At 40.4% G+C, this 26,898-nt stretch overlaps 1 protein-coding gene across 1 annotated transcript in view; it reads left to right on the forward strand.

Annotated features, from left to right (window-relative positions):
* LOC308068528 (protocadherin alpha-8-like) overlaps positions 1 to 26,898 on the forward strand; it is a 109,513-nt gene that overhangs the window by 60,801 nt on the left and 21,814 nt on the right. The window lies entirely within an intron of this gene.

The following is a 26,898-nucleotide window of genomic DNA, read 5'->3' on the forward strand; positions in this document are numbered from 1 at the left end:
CATGCTTTTGGAGTTTATTGCTTTGTGTAATGAAATAATGGAATGGCTTAAGTTCTGATGCATTTATATTCAGATTCAAAATGCTTGAGTCTAGGGCTGATCTGCCCTGCATTTCAAAAGAACAGTATAACTAGGGTAGGAGCTTATCAGTTCTCCCTTTGTTATTTTTACAAACCCAGTAAGTCTCCTTGAATGTCTCTGCTCATTTGCTGTGGTGAAATCAGACCTATTTCTTTTTGCTAGTTATTTTTGTTCACTAGTACTCGATGATGGAAACTGAACATTTTGGAATGTAGCTTCATTTAGTCAGTCACTGACTGATGACTTCACATCAGTCAATAAGAATTGGCCAAAGGTTCTCAATGAGTTAATTAAAAAAAAATAAAAATCACCTGTATCTTTTGCAGTGCAGGCAATGAAATGTTCTCACTTTTTATGTTGGAGCAGGAATAATTTAGAGATGCAGTGCAGCAGCCTTCAGTCACATCCAAACCAAACTGTCAGCTTAGTGGATGCCCTGTGTAGGGTTGTGAGCACTGCATGACAGCTCGGTGAACATTCTGAGTCCTCCAGAAATTCAAATGAGGAGTGATGCTCATATCACAGAGGCAGGGCAAAGGCTAAGAAGTGGGGTCTTCGAGGAGCAAAGATGTGAGAGCTGCTTTATTTAATACTTTTTTGGTGCAAAACTTTCCCTTGTCTTAAATGGGAATTTTACCTGAACATAGGGGCTGAGGAGCAACTTTAGGATTTGCAGTCACAGTTACAACATATCCATGAATTAATGATGCCCAGCAAAACCTGCACTGGTGTTCCAGAAGGGGTTTTTGTTTGTTTGTTTGCAGAAACAGATTTGGAAATTAATATAATAGGTCCCTGGGCTATAATTACCTGGGGTTTGTGTGCTCTTTTCTGTTGAAAGCTTTGCAGGAAATCTTTACAGCCTGTGCATGTAATGAAGGGTGCGTAACTGTTGAGCTTACATTTGAAAATATCACAAGTACACTCTAACCTTTGCAAGGGATCCCCTCAGGCTTTCAGCTGCACTAATCATCCTTGACTGAATATTTAGTATATCACCTTGTAGCAAGTTCAATGTGGATGCAAATCTGCACCCAGATGTTTACTTACTGGTTGGTAATGTAGATTTCTAAGTACCTGAATGTAAATGCAAAGCTAGGATGGTCCTGTCTTCTGAGGATGTCCATTAGCATTTGTGTCCCAGAGCTGTGTTCTGCTAGCTGGACTCCTCCCTGCTATTCTTGTTGGGTCTTATCATTTTAATACTCACTTTGGGAACATGAACATCTCTTTGTTTGAGAAGCAGCAGTAACCCTTGACTGTTACTGCTCTTTCCCTCTATGACCATGCAACGAGGTACTTGTACAATGAATGCATCCCTGTCACGCATGTCACTCTGTGTGTTGATGGCTATGTAGGGTGGAGAAAACGGTAGGGCATAGTGAGAGGAGCTGGCAGGGGGCCCTGTGGAGCTGGGCAGCTGGAGAGTCCAAGTACCAAGGCTTTATACTCTGGCCCTTGGACTGAGCATTGTAGATCACTTGTTTCTCTGTGGTTTTTACTTCTAGGTAATGTATTCAAACAGGTTGTAAGAAATACCTTCAGCAATAGGAATTTTTTCTGCCATACAGAAAAATGTGACTAATTAAAATTGTATTATGGAATATCCACACTAGTTATAGCTACCTTTAAATTCAATCTTTGTGAATCAGGTTCCATGTAAATGAATATTTTTTCCTGCATAACAAAGACTAATTTGTTTTGTCTTTGTCCACTCCCAAGGGATTAGTGACTCTGATGTAACATTAATTAGACCTTTTTTTAGTGAGTTTCAGGTATTCTTCACTCTTTGTAAGCAAAAGCTACAGATATCCCTGGTCCTTCATAGCAAACAAGCAATTCATAGAGAAATATCAAGGATTAATGATTGTGTTAATTTTCATAGCTTAAGAACATCACTATGCATCACATTTTCAGCAATTTACTACCATTATTTTAGAATCCTATCTGCAGTTTCCCACAAATATCTATTTCAATGCTTATTTCTTTTTCTGGCTAAAGTTCAATACCTGTAATTTTTCATCAGGTTAACATGCACAACTGATGCTTTTCAGAAGAGATTCAACTCATTATGGTCAATTGCAGTCGATTGAATCAACAAATGCATTTGCCTCTAACATAACATTTGCATATGAATGGTATGCACCTGGGTCCAGATAAACTCCTAGATAAGCTATTTGTTCTTTCTGTTATCATCAGCAGACTGTGGTGGCTGCAGATCTATGCTTCTGATTACTAGAAAACACTTCCAAGCCTGCTCTGTGCATACATTCCCCATACAGTTGTTTTAGTCAATTGATTAATCTCAATCAGTTTGTCACTAAACCATTCATTTAATTTAACAATCCACAAAAGCCACCGGTAAGATGCCTCACAAAGATTCAGAGAGTTAATCAATGAGAGCATTCAAAGATGATGTCATAGGGACACTTTAAGAAGGATGAACAAGTCAAGTGTTAAATCAGTAAATCCTTAATTCCTAATGCATAGCTGTACTTGAACACCAAATGATGCTTCAGCAAATACGTATTGCCCAAGCAAAACCTGGTCCTCATTTGTCTGACAGCACTCCTATTGACTTTACTGCATATTTCACCTATGCAGGGGACAGTGAATCTCGGCTCTGGCATTTTTTAATTCTCTTTGCATTTTCTTATGCACCAGTCCAATAATTGTAGGTTTGTAATCAGGATACTTCCAGCTGAGGTGGGACGAGAAGGCTCAAACTCCCTCTGGGTGGAGGACAGCATTGGGTTTAGCTCTTGGGGGCATCTCATTTGTCCTCCATATGCTATATAGTGAGTCCAGTAAATGCAGACAAATTTCTGGTTTCTGCTCTATGTCCAATTATATCAGGCTTTCTATAGGTGATCACTAATCTGAGTGAACTTTTTTGGATGCCTAGCTTTGAATAAATGGAGCTTGATTTGCAGAAATGGTGGGAGCTCGTAATAGAAACTAAGGTGAAGAGAAGCTTTGCTCTAAACATACAACACCTAAGATTTCTGAATAAATTAGATCTATGCATAATTCAGAGCTTAGAATTAGTGGGCATTAGACAAATCTATGTGTATTTCTCTGTGCTCCTGGTTCCATTCTACAAAATGCAATGAATAATGCAAGTGCTTCACAAAAACAGTCTAAAGATGCTTTCATAGCTTGTGTAAGACTCGGGAGAATGATGAGGTTTTGTGATGAATTACAGAATTTAAAATCCTGTATTAAATGTAGGCTTTATATGTGTACAGTAAATAAGGCACTGGGCCACACACCAAATATACAGAGGGGGAAAAAATACTTCCATTCAGACAGCTCTGTAAACAAAAGAGAAAAGGACCTAATGAAAAAATCTGCATCTGAAATTTGTAAGCCCATAGGTGAAGACTGTGGGTGAAATACTGGCATCTCTGAAGCGCATGGCCTTCTGCCTTCAAGAAGCTAGGATTTCAGTGTCTAGCCTTACAAATATGCACAAGGGACTGAATTAAGGTTGCACAGGCAAATGCCATCCTAAAATACGCTAATTTTACACTTCTGATTTTGCGGTGGTAAAATTCTTCTAAGTATATCTGTCTTTTGGGTTTGGTTTTTTTTTTGCATTTTCACGGGTAATTATCTGGGGAAGAGAGGTGGTAGCTGTGTTTTTTTAAACCACTCATGAAAAAGGCAATTATATTGTGTGATAATGTACTGACCTCAACATGGGCAGTCGTCCATGCTTGACATTATTGGTGCATGTCTTTATCTCTTGAACTAGCCAAATAAACAGCAGTAGTAATATTGGCTGCTGTTCCTTTAGGGATATAAGCAGGAGAGACAGGTTAGCTGTGGGTTTCATAGCTACTTAAAAAATCAGGGGAATATTTTAACCAAGAAACCCAGAGATCAACTCTAGGTCTGAAGAGAACTGTATGTGCTATATATATATGTATGTGTGTATGTACGTATTATTTTTCATATATAGATAGGTTTGTATATACATAAAACCTTTATACAAAGATGCATAGCTCCTTGTGTCCTGTCACCCCAGTTCTGACCCTTACAATTTTTGTCCTCTGAAGATCATTTCTCACAGCTTTCCTCTCATTATTCAGTTATTCGTGCTGTTTATTGCCTCCCACCTAACTCGGTGACCTTTTTACATATGCCCTGTGGGCTAGGAGTATGCCATGCCCATATACTTTCAGATTGTCCTGGATTTACGCTGGGAACTGCAGTTGTTCTGGAATAGATTTACATTGCTCTCAGAGGATGGTTCCTGCTGTGGTCAGCTGGAATGCCAAAGGGGTCCATTGAAGGGGCATGGGCTGTAGAATAAGTGATGAATACTGAAAATTAAATGAGAAGCAACTATAAATATGGCAAATAAACCAAGTTATCTGAAAGGTAAAGTCAGTCTTCCCAGTAGGTTTTGTGCTGCTGGTTTGGGATATAGTGTTGTGAGTGGAATGACTGTGGGAAACCTGTGAAGAAAGGAAAGGGGATGCTTGTGTGGATTTTAATAAAAATGTCTAAGAATGCCTTGATAGGAGAAGAAATTATTATTATTATTATTGTTGTTATTACTGTTATTGTTATCGTCATTATCTAATGTAAGTCCTGGTGTATACTTTGTTTCACAAACTTGTATGTCAAACAAGTAAATCCTACTTGAATAAGAACAGTCTGTCAGAAAGAGATACTTTCTTCCAGTGGAGCAGTGTGAGAAGGGCCCAGATGAGAGATAGGACATTAGTGTAAGCAGGAGAGAGCTGAGCAGAGAAATCTAAGAAGATGAGGGGGGACACCAGTAAAAATCTTGGAACAGGAGGGTGAGCACAGATGATTTGGTAGAGGTAAACAATTGGAAAAGGGTGCTAGAAGGTCTACAGGAGGCAGATAGCATTGGGAATGGCACAGTGTAGGCTCTTAAGTGACTACTGAGCATAGGTCACTGGAAAGAAGATTGGCACACTGAGACTGGGCAATAGACTGTGATGAAGGGGGACAGAAAGCCACACTGCAGTTAGTTGTTCTTTTCATGGAATAATCATTTGATCTATATGTGTCTTTGAGTCCATTTAACATCAGCACAGAAGGAATGAATGATTTTTTTTTCCCCCAGGTTGGCTCTTTCGCTGTTGCAACAGACACTGTTCTTGAAATTCAGCAGGCGTAACACTCCAGTAAAATCTCAGAGAGGGTCACAGTACTGTCACAAGGCTCTTGGCCTCTGAAGCATTTTTCTACAAGTTCAGTTTAAAGAGAAAGAACCTAAGAAAATAACTCTGAGGGTTATGAGACCTGAGGTATAGTGTATTTCATACAATGTAGCTTTACATTGTGGCTGTAAAGGGAGAACATTTTCTTCCTAAATGTCAGTGATTTCTACTCGCTTTCTTCAAATGACCTTTCTCATCTACAGAAAATCAGTCTAATTAAGACTCCTAAAGCAGTTGTTGCAAAGAATGTGCAGGCGCTGGAAGGGCTGCTTCTTTGAGACTCTTAAAGGTTAATTTACAAATAACAGCAGAGAACACTGGTCTGGCTTAGCTTTAGCTGTTCATTGATTAAAGCTATAAAAGATAATTAATTAGCAACCCAGAATACAAAACTGGGATCTTGGTTTGTTGTAGAATGCTGCAGCTGTCTAAAATAGAAGGAGCTAGAAAATGCAGCTGTGCACATGTATATCCTCTCTTTATATTTTAATTAATAACCGATTTTCTATGGAATTTCATAACTCCAACTTTCAAAAACAGAATACTCTAAGTGGTCTAAGAAGCACAGTGATAATATGTGTAATATTTTAAAGGAGAAAATAGGGAAAATACAGAACAGTCAAGTTATTCATGCTTCTCACAAAAGCTAGTCTTTAAATCAGTGATTTAATAAATCCCCAACATGAAGGTCATAACTAGTTCCTATACCTATGTGGTAAAGTATCATAGAGATTTGGTTCACAGCCTCTTGTAATCATGGAAAAAATCATCCCCATAAAGCACACTAAAATAATTATTTAAAGCTGCAGTGTCTCTACCAGCTCGTAGAGTCTGGAGCAGGAAATTCTGCCTGCTTTCTCATGCAGATGCAGAGCAATGTCACCATACGGAAATAGAAATAATCTGCAAGCAGCATGTAAGACTAAATCCCTTTCTTTTATCTCATGTTTTGACCTTGGTCATTGAATTTTCAATTCCATCTGGTTGTCAAAACTTTCAGTGTGATGCATAGTCCTCAGTTTTGCCCCTACTCCCAGTGTTCTGTATTCCTAGGATACTCCTTATATACTTCCTGCTGTTTGCCTTTCCACTTCTGTTTCCTCCATTTTCACCCCTTTCCTGTTACCAATCCAATTTGCCAAGTATGCACCTCGCTTCCCTATTTCTTTTCGAAGCTTGTTTATTGCTTTCATCTAATGACACAGGTCTCTTCCTGCTCATCTGTCCACTATGTCTCCCCTCTGCATAATTGTTCCAGGAATGCTCAAAGGTAGATCACTGGCTTGGCCACACATCACCGTTTCGATATTTCACATGGGACTAAGAATTTTCTGTGATAAATGCTTTTCATTTCTGACAGCCTGGTGGAAACTGGAGAGAACTGAGAATTTCAGATGGGCAGGAGAAAAGCATTTTGAAATCAGAAAGATTTTTCAAAAAACATGTCAAAACAAGAAATAATTTTAGGCAGATGCAGTTTGACATACTGATTACTATTTTTTGGAAGCTGTTGACTGTCCTGACCAGGATCTTGTCAGCCTTACTGCATGCAAACTATAGCTGAGCCAGCAGTTTGGGCTTTCAGTATTTGCAGCCAGGACTAGGTAAATGAATAGGTTAGTTTTAGATTTCTGTTCAGCTGAGCAGGCAAAGAGAGGAGAGGAAGATACATTATATTATACAGGAATTGCAGTCATGACTTGGCTAATGTTAAATTTACTTTCTGTTATTTTATTATTTTCCTCTTAGCTGCAAAAAAACCCATGACTGACCTGAAATAGCATTTGTGATCTTTATCACGGGGTCCATTATTTTTCAGTGGAGTGTACCAAGTAAATTAGATGATGTGGATGAGAGATTTAATAGTGTGTGATACCTTTGTCCTTGAAGACTTAGTGTAAGGGGGAAAAAAAAGACTCATCAGAATTTGAAAAAAGGCTAGTGCTGGAAACTTCAAAGTTGTGTGGTCTGTTTGTCTTGATATATTTGAATGAGGCAGCTTCCCCCCCCCCCCCCCCCCCATTTTGATTATGCAAGAGAATGGTCTTGGAAGAGTTTATGTCTTCATATACTGTGGAGAATAATTCTTGATTCCACCAGCTGCAAAGATTTGTGAGGAGGATCAACCTTTCTCATTAGCTCCAGGCAACACATTTGTGCATCTTGTTATTTAGTCACACCCCTGTGCATGTGCAGGCCTTCCATTTAGATTAGGGCCACATTTGTCCCTGACTGGAGCCAGTTGTTGAATTTGCTGAAGTGGAGGTGACCATGTCCAGCTTCTGACCTCTGCATGGAGTTACTGTTCCAATGCAGATTTCTTGAAGGTTCTTTTAAGACTGATAGCTCCAGCTGAGATACTAATAACAAAATTTCTAAAACCAGGAAAAAGTAAAGTAATGGGGGTGAAAGGCTAGTGGTTTTCTGTAGCTGAATAATAAGAAGCAGGTCTTCCCAAACTGTGGACAAAAGCTGCTGCAGCTCAAGCCTTTGTCATTTTAAGGAATGATAAAGTAAGAGATATTACACAAGCAGCTTAGTTGGCTAGCTGGCTATGATTTCTATATTTAGGTGCTAGGAGAAAGTTTAATGACAATAACTCCTTATCTGCTTAACTCATCCTTTCCTATAATAATTTCTTTGTTCCTCAAAATGGAAGTTACAGCTGCACCTAAAAAATGTTTCTCATTTGATAGCTGTTACTAAATCTACTTTTTGTTTTAAGAACAAAGTAACTTCTCTTGACAAGTACTTGATTCTGATTGTGGTTAATTTTGTTACATCTGTAACAGCCAATCATTTAACTCTTTTGAATCAAAGACCAAAAACTCCAGCTAGTTTATCAGGTTTCCCACCCTGATTAACCTACCATCTCCGTAAGAGCAAAAAGTGGGAGAACATGACACAATGCTTCTTACGAAAAAATAGATCTGCCCAGTGATGTGATTAGTTCCTAGACATATGGTAGGAAATACTTTGTAAAAAATAATCAGATTATCAAGCCTAAGCAACTTTTTGCTTGCCCATTGCTCTAGGCATGTTCTTCTTTGTGATCTTGGTAATCCAGTGAGTTTGTCTTGCATGCCTGCTGGTGGCATTCTGTAGCTCTGCAGAAGACATGGATTTTGATTCCCATTGTTATTAATTTTCTCAGAGGTTTTAATAAATATATAGGAAAATCACTGATTTGCAGCTATACTACCTTGGGTTGTGGTCTTGTCAGAACTTGTCAGAATTTATAAGCTAAACAAGTGTTTATCTGGTCAGTACTTCAGGGAACTGATGGTAATCAAACTAATTCCACATGAGGTTACAGCTGCTTGATTTTCTCCCTGTTGTGCCTCCCTTTTGTGTGTGTGGTTTGGGTTTGTTTTTTTCTCTTTCTCTACTGCTGTGGTCTTAATTTTATTAATTTTAGACTTTTTAAAAAGAAAATACACTCATGTTAATATTGAAACAGCCTATGATATTCATGATCCTAAAGGATTTTCAACCCTGTTATCTCTTGCAATATACAATTCACTATCTGATAGAAAACAGCTGGATAAAATAAGGAAGGTTCTAAGCAATTCTAAGAAATCTTGATTTGAAATGTATTTATATTGCAAGCAGTAGAAGGAGACAAAGAGGTTGAGGAAGTGCAGACCACTCTGTGATATTACATCTTCCCCTAATGGATGTCTGCCTGTATGCAGCACTTTGCTGTGCACAGGGTCATGAATGTATTTTTCATGTGTTTATTTTTGTAACCAGGCATTGCTTCAGCATCTGTCACCAGTGTTGCAGTGTGGCAGTGCCTCTCAGCTCAGACGGTGCTACACAAAACCTGTACAAATAGCAAAAGACAAGTCTTGCCTTAAGGAACTTAATGACTTATATGAGCAGAGCAGACGAAGTCTGGGAGCGCAAGGCAAAGGACATGATCATTAGCTTGTTTTAAAAAGGGAGAAAAAAGGTGCAGAAAAATTAAAATTATTCTTATCACTGAGTGCTCTGTGGTGGTGGTGAGGGTCAACTCTCCCTGCAGCTGGAGTGAGCAGAGAACAGGAGCTGGGAGCCTGCTTTGGGCCACCCTTCTCTGCTCTTCTGCAGCCTGCTGAGCCACCGCGAGCCAGCTGGGTCAGGGCTTCCTGAGCACTCCGTGATCATTGTTTCAGCCTTCATGTCTCACTGCGGTGCTTACAGACCCTTTACCTGCTATGCCAGACCTTTAGCAGCTCACAAGCCCTGCTTTTAAAGAGGCAGGTAGGGGCTGCTTCACATTCCTTTTGGCCATTATGTTTCTCTCTTTCACACCTCTCTGATCTATTTGCTGTATTCTTGCTTCGGTGGGACTGCCAGGGAACTGGGCTGCACAAAGCAGGGACAACAATACTCCAATACTGTGTATATTTTTCCAGCACACATTCTGAGTATTTATGTAACATTGACCTAGAGGTACTGAATTTACTTTGAGAGCTAAACTCTGAACGCATTCGGTCATTACTTCTGTGCACTCACAGGGTGTAATGAGAGATGTAAAACAGTAATAGCAGCATGCAAAGGCATCCCCTTCATCATGGGGATTTAATTCGCAGAAAATCAAGGCTCTGGCTGTAGAGGGAATGAATCTGGATGCAGCTTCTCTGCTCTTGTCGTGTATAATTAGTGTCACCCATACTTAAAAGCATCCCCTCTTAGCATGCACACACAGCTAGCAAAATAAATGAGTTGATTAGGAAGAAAAAAAAATACCACAAACCCTTTGTGGTCTTGTGGAAATTGTTGCTATGTGTTTATGCTGAGAAAAACGGTCTGCTGCTTCTGCTTGCACAGGTAGGCAGGTTTAGAGAAAGCAGGGGAGACTTGGTGCAGCCTGCAGGACCTTGTGCAGAGCCTGCTTGCCCCAGCTCTCAGCATGCAGTGCTGGCATCAGACACCAAGAGGCAACCAGAGCAAAACAGTTAACATCAGCAGTTCATCCCATCCCACAACAAACACCATCAAGGAGACTGGAGCTAGAACAGAATTCATTGGTGTTGGTTTGAATGTGATGAAATTAAATTGCTTATGTTTTGATTGAGTTGGTTACTAGGAACAGAGCAAGTGCTTCATTTGCTGTCGTTAGTGGCCCAGTTCTGTTTTGTGCTGACATCCCATGGCTTGTTTTTTGACTGTTAGGAAAAAGAACCGTTGAAAAAACAAGTAATTTTTTGGCTGGCAAGTAAATCCTGTGCTGATGGATTCACAGGCTCTATAGGGGCTTGTGTGCTATCCTGTTGCATATGTGGGGTGGGATTTGAGGGGCTGCAAAGGGAGTTCAATCTCCACATAAAGGTCAGACCTCAGGCATATAATACTGAAGCACACACAAGACAGCCTGCTGCCCCGGCTGGGAGTGGCACTGATTAAATACCTAATTGTGCAGCTAATCTCCTTAGGCTCACTTAGACAATCAGTGGCAAGAGAGGTCCTCTGCCCTTCCTGCTCTGGATTTGTCCCTGTGGTTACTAGAGCTGGCTGAGGTATTTTGTCTTAGGTTATACCTACTTGGGTCACACCTCCTTGGCCTAGTGCCTCATCCTATGGATAGTTTATTCTAGCTAGGTTTTTAAAACCTTGAAAAAGAAATACCTAGTTATTTCCAAGAGGCAAGCTCTGATCTTTGAGTAATTTCAGCAGATTTTCAAATTCAGATTTTTAATACACTGGAAAGCACTTGGAAACCAAGAAACCATCAACTGAACTTAAAAACAAACAGGGAAGTCCTGAACCGTCTTTAGTTATCTTGATTCAATTTTCTGATATTTTTGTTGGACATAATCACTTGAATATAGCAGCTGGGCTTAAAGGGAGAACAGAATGTTGTAAGAGAATAAAATCTGAGGGGGTTTGAAACAAAAGCAATGAGTGAAAAATGGCAAAACCCAGTATTAAAAATATAATAATAATGAAAAATGCAGAATGAATAATTCCTTCCCCCATGTTTCCATCAAACTCTGCCTGCAGGCCTTACAACATTGCTTTTAAGACACAAAATCCAAACTGGATTTTTAGTACCAAGGAACAGTACAAATCAAACACATCTCAGGATCTGCAGTTGCAAGTTACATTCTCCTCCCTCCTGCTCTCAGTTTTTCACTATCATGTGCTATATTAGTTTTCCATGATCCTGCATGCTCCCAGGAGCAAGAGGCTGTCATTTTGGGGGTAAATCAACTTGCTTGCCTATAGTGGTGTTTAAGTGGTCATAATTAATAGCTACAGTAACTGAATACTTTGTCTTCCTTGTTCACTGTAACATTTTGAACTGCTCCTGTTGTCATCTTGTCATCTCAGTATAAGCAGACAGACTGTAATGGTAAGCAGTGTCCTTTCCAAACGCCCGGAGTCAAATGTGTTCAGTCACATATAGAGGATAAGCTGACCCACAGACGTAACCTGCAACTGCGGCATGCATAGACTATCAGCAGGAGTGTGCTAGCACCACATTACTCATTAGCTTTCCAAGGTATTTGTTCCCTCTAGTTACCATGTATAATGTCATCTCTTTGTGGCAAAAACTACCTGTTCTGGGTAGATTATTATTGTGCTGCAAATTTATGCTAAGTAGGTAGCAGAGTATCCCACATGTGTAGCTGGAAACAGAAGAATTAAAATAAATTAATAACATTAGTGTCAGATTATCTACCTCAGTTATTCCCAGGCTTTACTCCAGTTGGAGAAATAAAGCATCATGATGAACATCACCTTTTGCTTTTCATTGAGCTTATTTCTTGTGGGGCAAGAAAGGTTACAGAGTTTCACAAAGACCACACATGCTATGGCCCACTCTGGATCCCTGTCCTTACCGCTCTGAGGAGTGCAGGTGCAGTTATATAGTGAACTATTTTCAACAGTGAAGTTTGGAGACAGAACAAAGTACAATTCTGGTGTTCCACACTGTAAAGCAGTATATTCATCTCAGTGTACAGGCTTTAAACTGCAGCTAAACCTATCTAGAAGACCCATTATTGGGAAAGAGAACTACTTCTGGGCTGACAGGCAAAATAATTTGGTGATCCTAACCCAGTTCCCCACTGGCAATTTCCCACATTGGAGCAAACACTACCACAACTGAAACTAATTGGCAGCTCCAGCAGGGAGGCCAGTGGGTCGTGCAGACTAAATCCATGCAGGTCAGCTTCTCATCTTTTCTGAGGCATGTGGGCTAGACAGCATGATGGGAAGCTCAGAGCATTTCTGCCAGCTTTGTAGCTGTTCTCAGTGGAAAGTATAACCCCAGACATGACTACTGATGCTATAAGTGTTTATTTCTTGATGGATTTTTATGAATCTTTGAGTTGTATGACAAATATAATTTTTAAAGTGTAATCCTCATCAGGGTTTGCAATTAACCTCATTCTTGCCTGGTATTTATCTTTTTACCATTCCCAGATGGCAAGTGTTTGTAATAGACATTGTAGAAGCTGCATCTGCGTCCTTCATAGCTTTGCTGTGAGGTCAGCCCTGGTTGGAGATCTTTGGTGATAACTTTAATCTGCAGATTCTCCTTTCCATTTGTTCATTCCCCCTGATTAATTTGAAATAAATACTAGTTAAAGAGCTTTTCACATTTCCTTCATGTGGAGTAAAAAATCATCAGAGGATGAAATGTAGGTCAAAGTAAAATGTAGGTGTTTCTTCCTGCTCTTCGTACTTGTCTTCCAGGCAGCCTTAGAGAGCACTCCACTTGTGCATTAAAGGACAGAAAGAGGCAGTTAAAAACTCTAAAGTGTCTCTTTGAGAAGGTCTGCAAGAACCCTATGTTAACTAGCGGTCAGTACAAAACCACAGAGTTGCTGGGAAACCTAACTAAAAATCCAAACCCCAGATCCCTACTTTGTAAAGCACAGTAATATCATGAACTTGACAGACTTTTGCTGCTATGCCTCTTTTTTTGGTGGTGGTGGTTTTTTGTTTTGGTGATGGTTAAGCAAGGTTGTGGAGGATGAAAGAAGAGAGGCTGCACAAAGCAGTCTGGAGGAAGCACTAGGAAGCTGATCTCTTCCTGATGTCTGGAGTACTACCTGTGTTACAGGCTTACTGCAAGTAATTTTGATTTTAAAAAAGAGTTACTTTTCAGCTTTAAGACAATGGGACATTTCCCTGCTGTTCCCTAGGTTGTATTCCAAGAAACATGGGGGCAGCTGGCAGGGGAGATAGTGAGGCTTGTAGAAGGGAAGAGCTTGCCTGCATTTCAGGGAGCCTGTGTGGACTAAATAGATGGATGGGCTTTGTGTTGTTCCGTGTCAACTCACACCAGTCTAAATCTGGCATTTTGGGGTTTGCTTTTTCTTCTAGTTCTTGCCATACTTTCCAGTCCTCTCTCAAATCAGCATTGTTTCACCTCGGACTATGGAACTAGCTGGTTCAGGGAGCTGATCCGCCTAAAAAGGCTTTCGTAGACTTAATTTTCAACTCAATTAGCTGCTAATGAGAACTAATGCTGGCACAAAAAGGGGCAGGGATACAACAGACTAAATGCTGGTACTGCATCTTCAGAACAAGGGCTGTTGTGCTTGTAGAGAATCAACCTTGTGAGAACATGGTGGCAGAAAGAGGCAACAAATGATCTTGTTGTAGAGTTGATTGTAACAGATAATGAAGAGAAAAGGAAGATAAGGACTTTCATTAACTGAGCAAGAACACAAACAATGAGAGATACTATGTCCAAGAATAATGAAGCATTTGATAAGAGGGTTGAGAACTATAGTAATCCCCTGACAGAATTAATTCTTCTAAAATATGTTATTATTGAAGTAGAATATTGAATAGATATCTGCATGAAGAACATAGAACTCCAGCACTGGAGACAGTGATTTCTGAAATTAGAGATGAGGGTTACAGCTACACTATAGCAACAGTTTAGGCTACACTCAGCATGCGTGACTCCTCCATATTGCAGTGAACTTGCAAAAATACTGAGCACTTCTCCCATTTGTTCTGCCTTGTTTGCTTATGCAGAGCCTCAGGTGTAGGTAACTATCGCATCAGTCAGTGAATCTGGCTTTGGGGCCACTCAAAAAAAACCCCAACCCAACCAACCAGATACAACATCAGAGAAATGCTGAGGTCTTTAGGAGACAAATCACCATTTGATTGCTCTGAACACAAGACAAATGTACCAGGTCAACATGTAAGAAACAGAATCAGGAAAAAAAACAGGATGGGGTTTTGTTTTAACTTTAGTGACCTGTGGTGTAAATGATAGCATCCCAGTTGGTCACACAAACTTTTAGGCTCAAGCAAATTCTGGTGGAGAGAAATGACATGTTACATTTAGTTTGTCGCTTTCTAGAGCAGGTAACTGAAACAGGTCAGCTGAATTATGTTCATCAAGTTCCTTTTTCACTATTATTTGAGTGAAATGATAGGCTTATCATGACTACTGGAAATGCTGGCATCTGTTCTGTAGATACAGGCCAAAATACATAACTTCTGTGTTCTTAGATAAGACTATAACCTCTGCCCTGTGCTGGGAAAGACAGGCAATGACACTGTGTATGGAAAAAAATTGTTCTAAGTCTGGATACTGTATCCATCCAACCTAATTAAAACTAGGTACAAGAATCCACCTGGTAATGTGGAAATTTAGGATGAAGAGGAGACCTATGGTACCATTGTAGCAGACCGACATTCTCCGTAGATAGCTAGTCAGAAAGACCTGCCAGGCATTCAGCTGCCATATGTGCAGCCAGTCTATTTGATCAATGACCAATTCCATTTCAGGTGGACTGTGCTGCCAGCTGCAATATAATCAGCAATACTGATAAGCAGCAGTATTGTATTAGAGAAAATGACCAAATGCTTGTGTTGCATTAACAGAACTATTTGATGGCTAGTGGGCAATTGCAGGCTGTTGAGAAGAAACCCACTAACCATGAGACACTATTGCTTGGAGTTCATCATAGCAGGCTGAGTAAGACTTGCATGTGGTTGCAGTGTTGCATGAGCATATGTATTCATAAGGGAGAACTGAAAACTCATTGTAAGTTCTTCCTGTCCTTCCCACACCCTCTAAGGATGTTTCTAAGAGCAAGCTGAAGTCAAAACAGAATCCACTGTGACATTCATGAAACTACTTGAAATGTAGATGTAGTATCTTCTATCAGATGTAGATGTACTGCAGCTATCAGATGTAGTAATACCACTGTAGCAAGAACAGTCTGTGAAAAAAAGAAATTGTTATAGCCACTAAAATTAGAAAAGCAGATCAACAGCCAAATAATTATTTACAAACTTGCAGGTAAACTGAGAATCAGCATTAACAACTTATTGAAAAAAAATCAGCTATTTCTACCATTTGAGGACAAACTGATCTGCCCAAAGTGTTCTTTTCTGATTGTGGTGCAAGGACTGTGTTCTACCAGACAAAATGAGAGAACTGGTCAGACTGGCTGACTGCCTTTGTCTCAGCTTCTGGTACACATTTCTGAGACTAAATGCTTAAGGGCATTAGGGATTGAAAGATCTTTAGTATTGATATATGCAGACAATAAAGGAACTCCAAGACAAAGGAATGGCACCCATTTAAAGAAATTGCACTGAATTACCATTTTCACAAAAAAGAAATAAAGCCTAGAGAAAAATCCCCAAATCATACCCTAGATATGCCTCTAGAAATGAATGTAGGAAGGATATAGCCAGCTATCTCCCTTTCATTGCAGACTCAGCTTTACAGTGTATCTAGGTGCTCCAAGACAGGAAGATTTGGCCAGGCAGACAAGCTGAAGATGAAAAAGGCAGAAGAAATCCTATACTGAATAATGCTAACATCTGAAAACTCCAGTAGTCCTCAGGAAACTGAGCCCCTGAGTAGACAAGCCCAGACCACAGGATAGAAGGATGTAACCCTTTATAGTGTCACCAACTGCCTTTCCAAATTCTGTACTTCCCTATCAGTATCCAGGAAGCCCTTCAGATTGTTGACTTGCAATAATGCAACATGACCAGATACTTGAAAGAGTAAAAACCCCATTGATGATTCAGAGTTCCTGCATGTAACCACTCTACTTCCTATGCTATTAACCCTTTTAGCTGTAGGTTTTCTGATCATTTGTCAGTATAGAGGAAATCCTTGTGTATTGATCCTTCACTTCTAGTGAATTCTTCATCTACATAGCCATGATTTTTTTTCTGTAATCCACATGTGTAGTATCTTACTCTAGTTTCCTCTTTCTTTCCTGTCCTGTTGAAGTGCCAGTGCTATTTACATGCACTTGTATCTCACTTTTAGGTAATCGGCATTATTTTAATGCTCTGAGCTATTCTTTTACCATCTGTGCCACTTCCTTGAAAGAGGGGGCAGAAGATCTGACAGGGGAACAGAAATCATGGTATTTAGATTTTGTTCTCTTTGAACCACAGCTTGTGCTGCTTGTCCTCCCCAAGCAAGAGCTGCCTTGTTGCCACTGGGGATTCCTTTCCAAGGACAGGAGCTTTCATTCCCCCTGGAGAGATGAATAGCTATGCTCATGGCTAGGAGTCTCAGCCCTGCATTGGCACACTCTTCCTCATGGCGTCTTTGAACCATTGTGGTTCATGCACTGCATAGACTTACCACTGCATCTCATGCTCTAGGAGCAGTCCTAGACCAAAACGAGTGAGACCTGGACTCGTGCAATTCTGTGAAATTTCATTGGTTTCTGTTTGCACTGAAATTAACAGGTTATCTGGTTGTGGGAGAGCCCCAGATTTTCCTCTGAATCCTGGAAATGAGTGAAAATCTTACATGCATGTTTAGCCTGTGCCTTCTATGGGAAGTGAGGCTCTGTACTGCTCAAGCAAGTGGCTGTTCTCTTGCGTGGGCTGATCAGTTGTCTCCGTACCTCTATCTGCTCCCGTTGAAGAGCTAAAATGCTGGGGCTGTGGTGAGGAGATTCCTAACTAGAGACTCCTAATTATCTGTATATTTTAAATTTTTTTTAGCTCATTTATGATATAAATTTTATTTGATATGAACTCAGTTTTAATTGATACCTTCCCTTAAAGATTCACAGTGCCTGGAAGGCCAAACTATTTTAACCCAAACATTTCAGCAGTCTTTGATACTGCTGCCTGGCATTTGGATAATATGCTGATGGATTCTGGGAAAAGTGGACAAGATTGCATGTACTTATTGCACATCTACTTTTCAGGTACAGGCTGGGAATTGGAGAAAATAGTAATTAAATATTTACTGTTTCAGCTTCACAGCAATAACCTTTCCTTTGAGCCGTACAGAATGTTATACTTTAGAAGTTACTTGAAAGCTAATTATTACCAGTCCCACGTACAGAGCACAGCAATCAAACATCCAAAGATCACTGATTTTAAAAAATTTAACTTCTTGGGTTTTCTACATCATCAGTTATCATTCTTTTTTCTTTTCTCTTCACACACACACAGATCAGCTTTTCCTAAAGCCACAGGGATTATAGATTTGAGTTTGTGTAATTCTGAGATTATACAGTGCTGGAGCAGCAGCATTTGAGCCTTCAAAAAGTCTAGCAGCCATCATGTAGCATGCATAAAATGAGAGGATTGGCCATTTTGCACTTTAAAATAATTACTGGTAAAAAGTGGAGCTGCATTAATGCCATGGTATTAATTTTTATTAATATAAAAATACACTTTTCCACAAAGTTTTGGCACACTAGTCAAGACAATGTTCAACATATAGTGTTGATGAGCTATAATTTTTAGATATCCTTGTTTCTGACTTTTGGATGCACAATTGCTCCCTTCCTACATTGGGTTAGCAGTTAAGATAAGCGCAGATGCTGAAAGCATTACTCTTGGAACTGGTGAATAGATATAGATATAGATAGATATAGAATAGAAAGGTAGAGCAGAGCTTGCTTTCTGCTCTGCCAGATACTGAGGTTTTGGCCTTTTGGGCTGTATACAAAGTCTTCTGCTTTCACAAGGTAACTGAAGAGACAAGAGAGGACTGTTTGTGTTTTGAATGGCCTTTATTCACTCTGAAGAGTAACAAGTGTTACAGGGTCTTTTCATACAGAGCATGTGGTCTGAGACGGTGCAATGCTGATGGTAAATATGAAAAATATACAACATGGATTAAGGTAAGGGAAATATTTGGTTGTTGAGATAATTTTGTTATTGGTGAAAGAAGGCAAATTGTTGCACCTGGCAGTGAGGTTTCCCATGTACTGCAGAGGAGAGGTGCTGGGCAAAATTTCTACCTCCTTTGCAGACCTGCTTGTGTTTCATTTTTGACCTGGAAGAATAAAAGCTAGTAGCTGCTGGCTGTTTCTTATTTATCATTCTTTTATTTCTTTGCTGAGGTTGGCAGTTAGGGAAAAAGGTGTTGTAACTGTTATTTGTGGTGTGGAGACTTGTCCCTCCCACCACTTGACAGAGACCCATCGCTTCATACACATAGGCAGGGAGGTGCAAGTTGCAGCACATACTGGAATCTGGGGGTGAAAGCTTCCAAATCATAGTATTCACTCAAGGTTCTGAGTACATCCTAGCAAACATTCAGCTGGGTTTTCAGAATACCTTGGGTACGCCTTTATGCTGAGACAACAGTTTGAATGTATAAACAGAGTTTCCGGATGAGAATGTCACTGCCTAATCGGGAGAAACATATTCAGGTCAAGTGCCAGATACAGTTATGCAGGATAACAGTGTTTGGTCCACACAGCCTTTAGGGAAGCAGTGTAATATTGGAGCACTGAAAAAGAATCCAGAAACCAATGCACAGCTTTGAAGGAAGCCATCAGAAGATATTTTTCTGCCTTGCAGACCATCATTATTGATTACTCAGCTCTGTGATTCTCAGACATGAGCTCTTCATTGGCTGGAATTAGATTTATGAAGGCAGTTGCTTTCTCTGCGGCATGCACGGCATGTTCTGTTTGTTGCAGATGCCTGGGTAAGGCAAAGCACCTGTTATTAAATACAAGCTGCTGTAGAGAACAGGATGGGTAAGCAGACCATGGCATTGCATTGGGTCAGTCCTATACTGCCAAACCCAAACCCTCAAAACTTAAGCCTCAAGTGGAGGTTGTTTTAAAAATTATGATTATTTTTTTTAACAAAGAATGGGTTCCTTTCATTTGCTTTCTAGTGCATTAGCAGCCAAAGCAACTTCTTTTTTTCCCCGTGTGCAACCTGAGATTCTCACAAAATCACAGAACTACTGATACTAAAGTAAAGTGACAAATATTCTGGCAATTGCCAGGATGAATGGGCATGATATGATCCCACAGTGCAAAGATGAGAGACACAAAAATCCCACATGGGTAGAAAAAGCTACATGAGAAAATTCAGACTGTAGTTTATGCTCTTTCATTATTTAGTTGTGATTAAAATACAATAGCCCCAGGGGAACAAACTTGATTCCATTCGGTGTGTGTTAGACTGTGGCAGTGCCACCTGCTCAGCATTTTTCTTTCCTAATGCAGCTTTTGTACTGAGCCCAAAGCAGAATTACCTGAAGAAACAGCAGAAAAACTGCAGAAAGGCTTGTGATAGTTGAAGATTAGGAGGAAGGAAATGAGTGATTCACTCTGGTTTCTGAAGACAAGCACTAAATCAAAGCTGCAGGGAGAAGGAGGAAAGATATTTGGGAGGAGTATGAACTGATCCCTAAGTTATTTACAGAAGGGAAAAATAGTGGGTTTTGCCTTAAGAAAGCTCTGCAGGTTTGGGTGCAGTTGCAGACATAGTTGTCCAAACAGATGACTTTGGGTCCTAGTGTAGCCTTGGGTCAATGAGTTTATCTCAGCTTCTTCCGTAGGGGGAAAGTTATCCCACCTGGCTCTCTATAACTACCCAAAAGGAGGTTGTAGGGAGGTGCCTGTCGGTATTTTCTCCCAAGAAATGAGGGATAGGACAAGAGGAAATAGCCTCAAATTGCCCCAGGGGAGGTTTAGGTTGGATATTAGGAAAAAATTCTTCACCAAAAGGATGGTTAAGCATTGCAATGGGCTGTCCAGGGAAGTGGTTGTGTCTCCATCCCTGGTGGTATTTAAAAGATGTGTACATGTGACACTTAGGAATGTAGTTTAGTGGTGGACTGGGCAGTTAACAGTTAGACTTGATGATCTTAAAGGTCTTTTCCAAGCTAAACGATTCTATGAATCTATGATTCTATGATTTGGTATACTTTGGTGAATGACTGAGCCCTGAAGAGAGCAGCAGCTGAGCAATTAACAGTTATTTTCAGTATTTATACTGAAATTTATACTATTTATATGAAACAGTTGTTTTGTTGGTGTATTGCTGACTCCTCAGTCACTTTTTTTTTATTCAAATTGTGTCTGTATCTCTAAATAATATTTATGTGCCAAAGGGAAAGCTCTGGCCCCTGCAAAAAAACAGTAAATTCATCATAATTCATTTCTTCTATTTGTTTCTCTCAGATACTATAGGCAAGGCTATACGGCTCACATCAGCATTTGCTATTGAGCCTAAATATTTGTCCTCTTTCCAGGTATTGTCCCCTCCTGAAGACTGACACATTAGCTCTAAGCAACTGGCAGATTTGCTCATCCACAGAGATACAAATCTGTTTGTTCACTGAGTTGTTTCACTAGTGATGCAAATTGGATAATTGCTGATGCAAAATTTGTCAATAGCTGCTTGTCGAAGATCTACATGTATGATTATACTGTTTTTACAGGAAGAGGTATTAAATGTTAGTGCTAGTTTCAGTAAATATGCACACACATTTTTGAATATAAAATACAGAATTGTGTGCCTCTCTGGTGAGTAGAATGAGCTAGATCAAGCACAGCATTTTGAAGCATCCTTTTGCTGCCTTTTCTCCGCAATACACAGTATATGTGCCTTGACTGCACTTCCTCCAGTCTCTAAGCCAGTGCAGAAATTCCAGCTGCTAAGCAGCTGTATGTATGCTTGAATGAAGTGTGTGTTATTCCATGTGTCAGCAGGGAGAGATATAAATAGAGCTTTTTTTTCTCCTTGTCATGAGCTGTGCTTCTACTGGCTACCCCAAGCTATTTCTTCAAGTCTGGTGCAAAGAGAATACGTCCAAGTTCAGTTCAGTACATGGATCATAGAGAGAATATGAAGCAATTTAAGGACTGGAGCCATTTACACCTAGTGCTTACTGGGAGAAAGCATATGAATGGCTGCTCTTGCTGCTGTCCAGCTGTCCAGGCAACTGGCATGTTGCTGCAGAAGTTGCCTTCCCCCACACACACACACACACTTTCCAGTGAGGGAATACATTGCAATAGCTGCAGAAATCCCACTTTATGGAACTGTCAGGTTTTACAGTCTGAAGATGAAGCTCTTTTGGCTCCCCTGCTGACACATGCTGCTCTCACACCTTTGCAATGAAGAATTGCTACTGTTTGCCAACTCATACGCCAAATGCAGTCAGCAGAGAGATCTGGAGAGCTGGTGGGTCAGTTGGTTTGCCTGGCACCTGGCATCCCAAGTGGGAGAACAGTGTTCCCTGGTATGGCAGCAATATGCATTTATGATTATATGATCTGACATATGTGAGCTCCTACACCACACATCAGCACTCGGTGAACTTCAGTGGTCTGCATGGATTAAAATGGACCAGGACACAATACCCATTAAGATACTATTCCAGACACAGAGTGAGTAATGTAACAAGCTCTTTCCTCCATGACCTGAATTGGTAGCATTGTGACTGAGGAAAGATTCTGGGAAAGCAGAATCTGAAATGGGGTGTTCTTTGAGGTGAGAGAGGGCTTGGCTTATGCTGGGAAGCACAAAGACTGGTTCAGGAGACCCTGGTTGCATATGGCGTTGATGGAATTGCAGGTAATATGGTCTTACCTCATATTTCCAACTCAATCTTTAAAGTGTTCCTGCGGTGTAAGCATCTGATTTGGCCTACAGTTTCTGAAAGAAACTTTGTCTTTACAGTATGCGTGTCCACCTCTGTGGAAGGGCTACTGCAGTTATTAGCAGGCTACAATATATGCAAAGAACATAGCAATGCATGCACCTCTGCCACTGTTTTCCTTTCTGCTAAAAAAGTGCCTTGCACAGCCCCCGGCTGCTGCAGTTCAGAGAAGTGTCCATGTTTGGGTTCGTGTCCATGCCACTTCCTGCTGCTGTCAGGAGTTGCCCTCAGCATCATTCTGAGTGCACTTACCCGTAAAGCATCTCTGTAACAATTAAGAAGCCAGTCACCTCCTCAACAATCACAGAAATAAAAAACAAATGAGCCAATTGTATATTACCATATAGGTATATACACACACTTACAACAAGAAAACAAAAGTTTAAAGTTTAATTCAGTGTTAAAGTATTTTTTAAATATTCTACCTGTAAAACCCACCAGATAGTAACTCAAAATTCCTTTTGAAGTGAAGAATTCAAGAAGCAATAACATCACTTTTTAGCTTTCATAAACACTACGATCTTTTAAACGTCTGTATTCTTTGACAGCTTGTCCTAGTTACCTGGGCATATGACACATTTCCTGGAAGAAAAATAACTATGCTATCAATCCAGATACAGTCTGTCCTTGATTTTCTCCCTGCCTTTTCATTTAAAGGGATCACAGCTACAAGAAATATGAATTTTCTAATACTTAAAGGATAGGATTTTTTTCCTAAGTCAGCCTCTATTAAGCAGTGATGTAGAAATGAAGTTAATTTTCATTACTTTGCTCTCAGACATCCATTTTATGTCCATTACACTTTATGCGTAATAATTCATTTCCTAGATTTGATCTTTCTGTTCATTTCAAGCCAGTTCTTCCATTTTTAGCATTTCCTTCAGAGAAGTGAAGTGGCAGGCATATTATATAACTCACTTTCTGATATGTTACAGCAACTGTTTGAGCAATGCCTTTCTTGAAAGAGAGTTCATTAGCAAATGAGCAGTTCCTGGGTATAATGTAAAGCATTTTACGTGGAAGGACAAGTCTGAGCTGTTTCTCCAGTTGTTCCATTGAGAGGACAATTCTTGGCTGAAAGCATGACTGGGGCTATAAAATTAAAATAATTGAAATATAGAATAGGTCATCTACCAACTCTTAAACTGGAATTATGAGGACTCTATTCTGAAAAGGTTACAGTGATCAAAAATTAAGAGAGATGGCTCTACCCACTTTTTGCAGAAGTATTAAGCCTCCAAGACTTACTTTCTGATGAATATTTAAGAAAGTGTATTCCTACAGACAAAGCACAAAAGACATCTGCAGCTTTGTTAAAATGGCTGTTGCAATGTGGTGCCATCCATTTCAAGCAACTGCCAACTTTGAGTTTATCTTTAGATAACCATACTTAATATTCCATAATTGTGTATTATCCCTCCTCAAGGAATCTCTTTATTAAACTTATTTTGGTTTAGTGTTTTATGGCCTTTACAGTACATCACCTAGCAGTTTGTGATTTCAGTTTACACAAATAAATAGAATAAAGCACTGAGCAAGTTAGGAGGTTCATCAGCACATTTAAATTGGCTTTTAACAGCCAGCCAGAGCAGAACTGCATGCAGATCTATTAAATTCAGCAAAACTACACAGATACACATCTGTTGAAAACCTAATGTGAACTTTTCATCATACGGTTCAAGCAGGTACTGTCCTCTCAGTTTAGAGAGAACACCCTTAGCCACAGGGAAGGACAAACAGGTAGAAGGCTTGGTGCCATGGTGCAGTAGGTCCAGACTTCCAGGTCAGTCAGTCTGGTTCATCTCATTAGTACCAAAATAATCTGCTTTAAAAGGTTAAAGATCAAGATGACGCTAAATGATCATAATATCTGGATTTACCTACAACCTAAGAAAAGGTCCCCCAAGTGTGGACCTCACAACCACCCAAAAGAGCAAAGCGATTTCTGTAGCAGGAGAATGGATGTGGGGAGTCATTGCAAGGTCATCTCCATTTTCTCCTCAGAGGATGTTTGAAGGATTCTAAAAAATAGAGAAATTGTGTAGCGTGCTTATCCAGGGGGCTTATCATATTGTATTAGCAGTTACTCATCACATTTAATTAAAATTCCTTTTTAGCTGGTATGAAATATTATTGGGTCTATTCATCCCATATCAGTAAAAAGGAATAATAATGGCATGTGATCCTAACAGGAGATGTCAGGAAGCTGCTAATGTGACGTACATATTGTGGAAGGGAAAGAGTGCTGTGACTGACAGAGTCCAAATAGTTTGAGGCCTGCATTGTCTTCAGTTTTACAGCCCCTTCCCAAGGAAGGTATTAAAGTAACATGCCTCTTTCAGGGCACGTTGCTGGCTAACAGCCATGTCAGTGAGGATCAAAATAGACATTGGTTAGTATTTAGTTAATTGGCTTTTGGAGGAGGGAGAAGTTTGCAGAGGTTCAGTCATAAACTAGTCAGAGTAGGTCAGCTAAAGGATTTTGTAGGTCTAAATTAATTTTATATAACTGTATGGTATAGTTTGCTTTTAAAATTAAGAAATCCCTTGAGAATAATAAAACCAAACTAAACTAAGGCAGTAATAGAACCCTTTCTTTCCCTTTGTGGGTCCAGATAGAGAAAAGGCCAGTTTCAGCTTTCATCCATAAAATACCAGTAAAATTATCCCTTTAATTGTGATCTGAGCCAGAGGAAGCCAGGGAACTGGTTCAAGCTCTGAGGTTCAGGGCATGGAGCCACCTTCAAACTCCGAGAGACAAGGCACTACATTTTCCACGCTGCAAAGCTTTGTGTGTTCATTGAAAGGAAGATCCAAGCAGGATGCCTCACACTGTGGTCCTCTGGCCTGGTGATTACAATGGTTTGGGCTTCTAGGATGGGAGCCATATACAAGAGGGATGGTTGAAGCCTGTAAGCTAAGCGTAGATGAAGAAAGCAAAAAACATCTTTTAAGACCATTCCTTAGTTGTCTGTGATCCATTACTATGCCATCATTTCTAAGTGGTGAAGCTCACACATCCATTCATGCTTAAAATAGATGCCTCTAAAAGCATGGAAATAAATGTGGCCCTTTTTCTTTCACTACCTCTTCAAGCATCCAATTAGTTGGTTAAAATTAGGTTCTGCTTCGAAAGATTAAAATTGGTGCTCCAAGTTTCCATAGTTACTGTGTTTCTATTGATTGTGCTCAGTTAAAATGAGGGGATTCTCTTTTGCCTACCAGCACTGGGTTTTGGCAGCCAAGCTGGGCTCTTTCCTCTTTATGCACCAGCTGTAATATGGACTGTAGAGGCTGGTACTTGGTAACCAGTTTTGTTGAGGGTAAGCAGAAGGGACTGAATTTAACTGAATTTTCTTAGGAGTGTTCACTGTCCAAGGTGGACCCAAATGAAAACAAGCTAGTCCTGTCCAGGATATCCAGTGCTAGAAGAACATCAAATCCTGCTTCTTTCATCCCTTCAGGTGACCTGAAATCCCCGACCTAAATTTTTCCTGATTTGGGGAATCAGTCACAGCCAGCCATTGAGATAGGGGCTGAGGCAGAAGGTGGCTGCAGTGGCTGTGCATAGGAGTCCAAGCTGCTAGTCCTGTGATCACCCCACGGAAGCAGACTGTCCTCCAGTGGCAGGAGGGGACCGGACAGATAGCACGTCTGCGCTCTTGGCCTCAGTTCAGTAGCTCATCTAGCAGAGAGCAAGGGGTGGGAGGGCTGGCTGGCTGCAGAGTGATGTTATAGGCTGCAACAGCTGCCATGAAATGCTTCCTCCTTTTCATCTTCACAGCAGGATTTATGATGGTCTGTGAGCCTGTTGTCTTTCACATAGAAGTGCTTATATCTAAGAATTAAATATTTTTTTAATTTAGATTTAACAGAACACAGCAACCAGAATTGGCTTCCCATAATATAGACTAAGCAATGCACAGATCTGTTCCCATCCTCCTGACATTCAGAGCTTTGTCTTCTGCAATGGCTTTTGCTCTCTTTGCAATATTTCATGTCTTTATATAATAGAGGCAGCACCCACACACAGCACCGGTCAGCTGAAAGCAGTTAGAATGCCACCTCCCTCCTGGTCACATCCAGAGGAAGATTTGAGCCACAAACCAGACATCCCAGTTTTTATATATTTGTCTCAAAGTCCACATTTTTGGGATGTGTCACCTGGCAACCCTAAAACCAGCCCTCGGCAGAGGCCTGGGTGGCTGTGTGCCACCTCCAGCCTGCTCAGTTTAGAGCACTAAAGGAGGCTGCATAGCACCTGGTTGGACGTGAAGGCAAAGAAAAGCCTTTTCTTTGGTGGAGGGGCAGATGGGCCAAACCACCTCGGGGGGGGCCTCAGGGGAACATTGTCCCCAGCTGCTGCCCACACCACCTCTCCCCTCTCCATTCCCAGGTACTGAGGGACACTGCAGTCCCCAAGCAAGGGCAGAACAACTGCTGCTCTAGCTGCCCACACTATATTAACAATGCATTTATACGATGAAAATCATCTGGGGTTTGGGGTTTTTTTTTTGCTGTTTTCAAATATGAACTCTTGAGAATGGTCTCTGTGGGCCTGCAGACATGGTGAAATACCCAAATAAAAATCCATCTACCTTATATTGCAGGAGTAGTCTCTCCCTAACAAGCTCTGTGCAATGCAAACATTCATATGCTGCACCCCCCAGGTCCAGCATCTGATTAGAGCTGGAAAGATGATACAAAGCATCCTGGATGTGTGCACTTGCTGTCTCAGTGA

Source organism: Falco punctatus (assembly GCF_963210335.1).
Source record: "Falco punctatus genome assembly, chromosome: 8".
Taxonomy (NCBI): Eukaryota; Metazoa; Chordata; class Aves; order Falconiformes; family Falconidae; genus Falco; species Falco punctatus.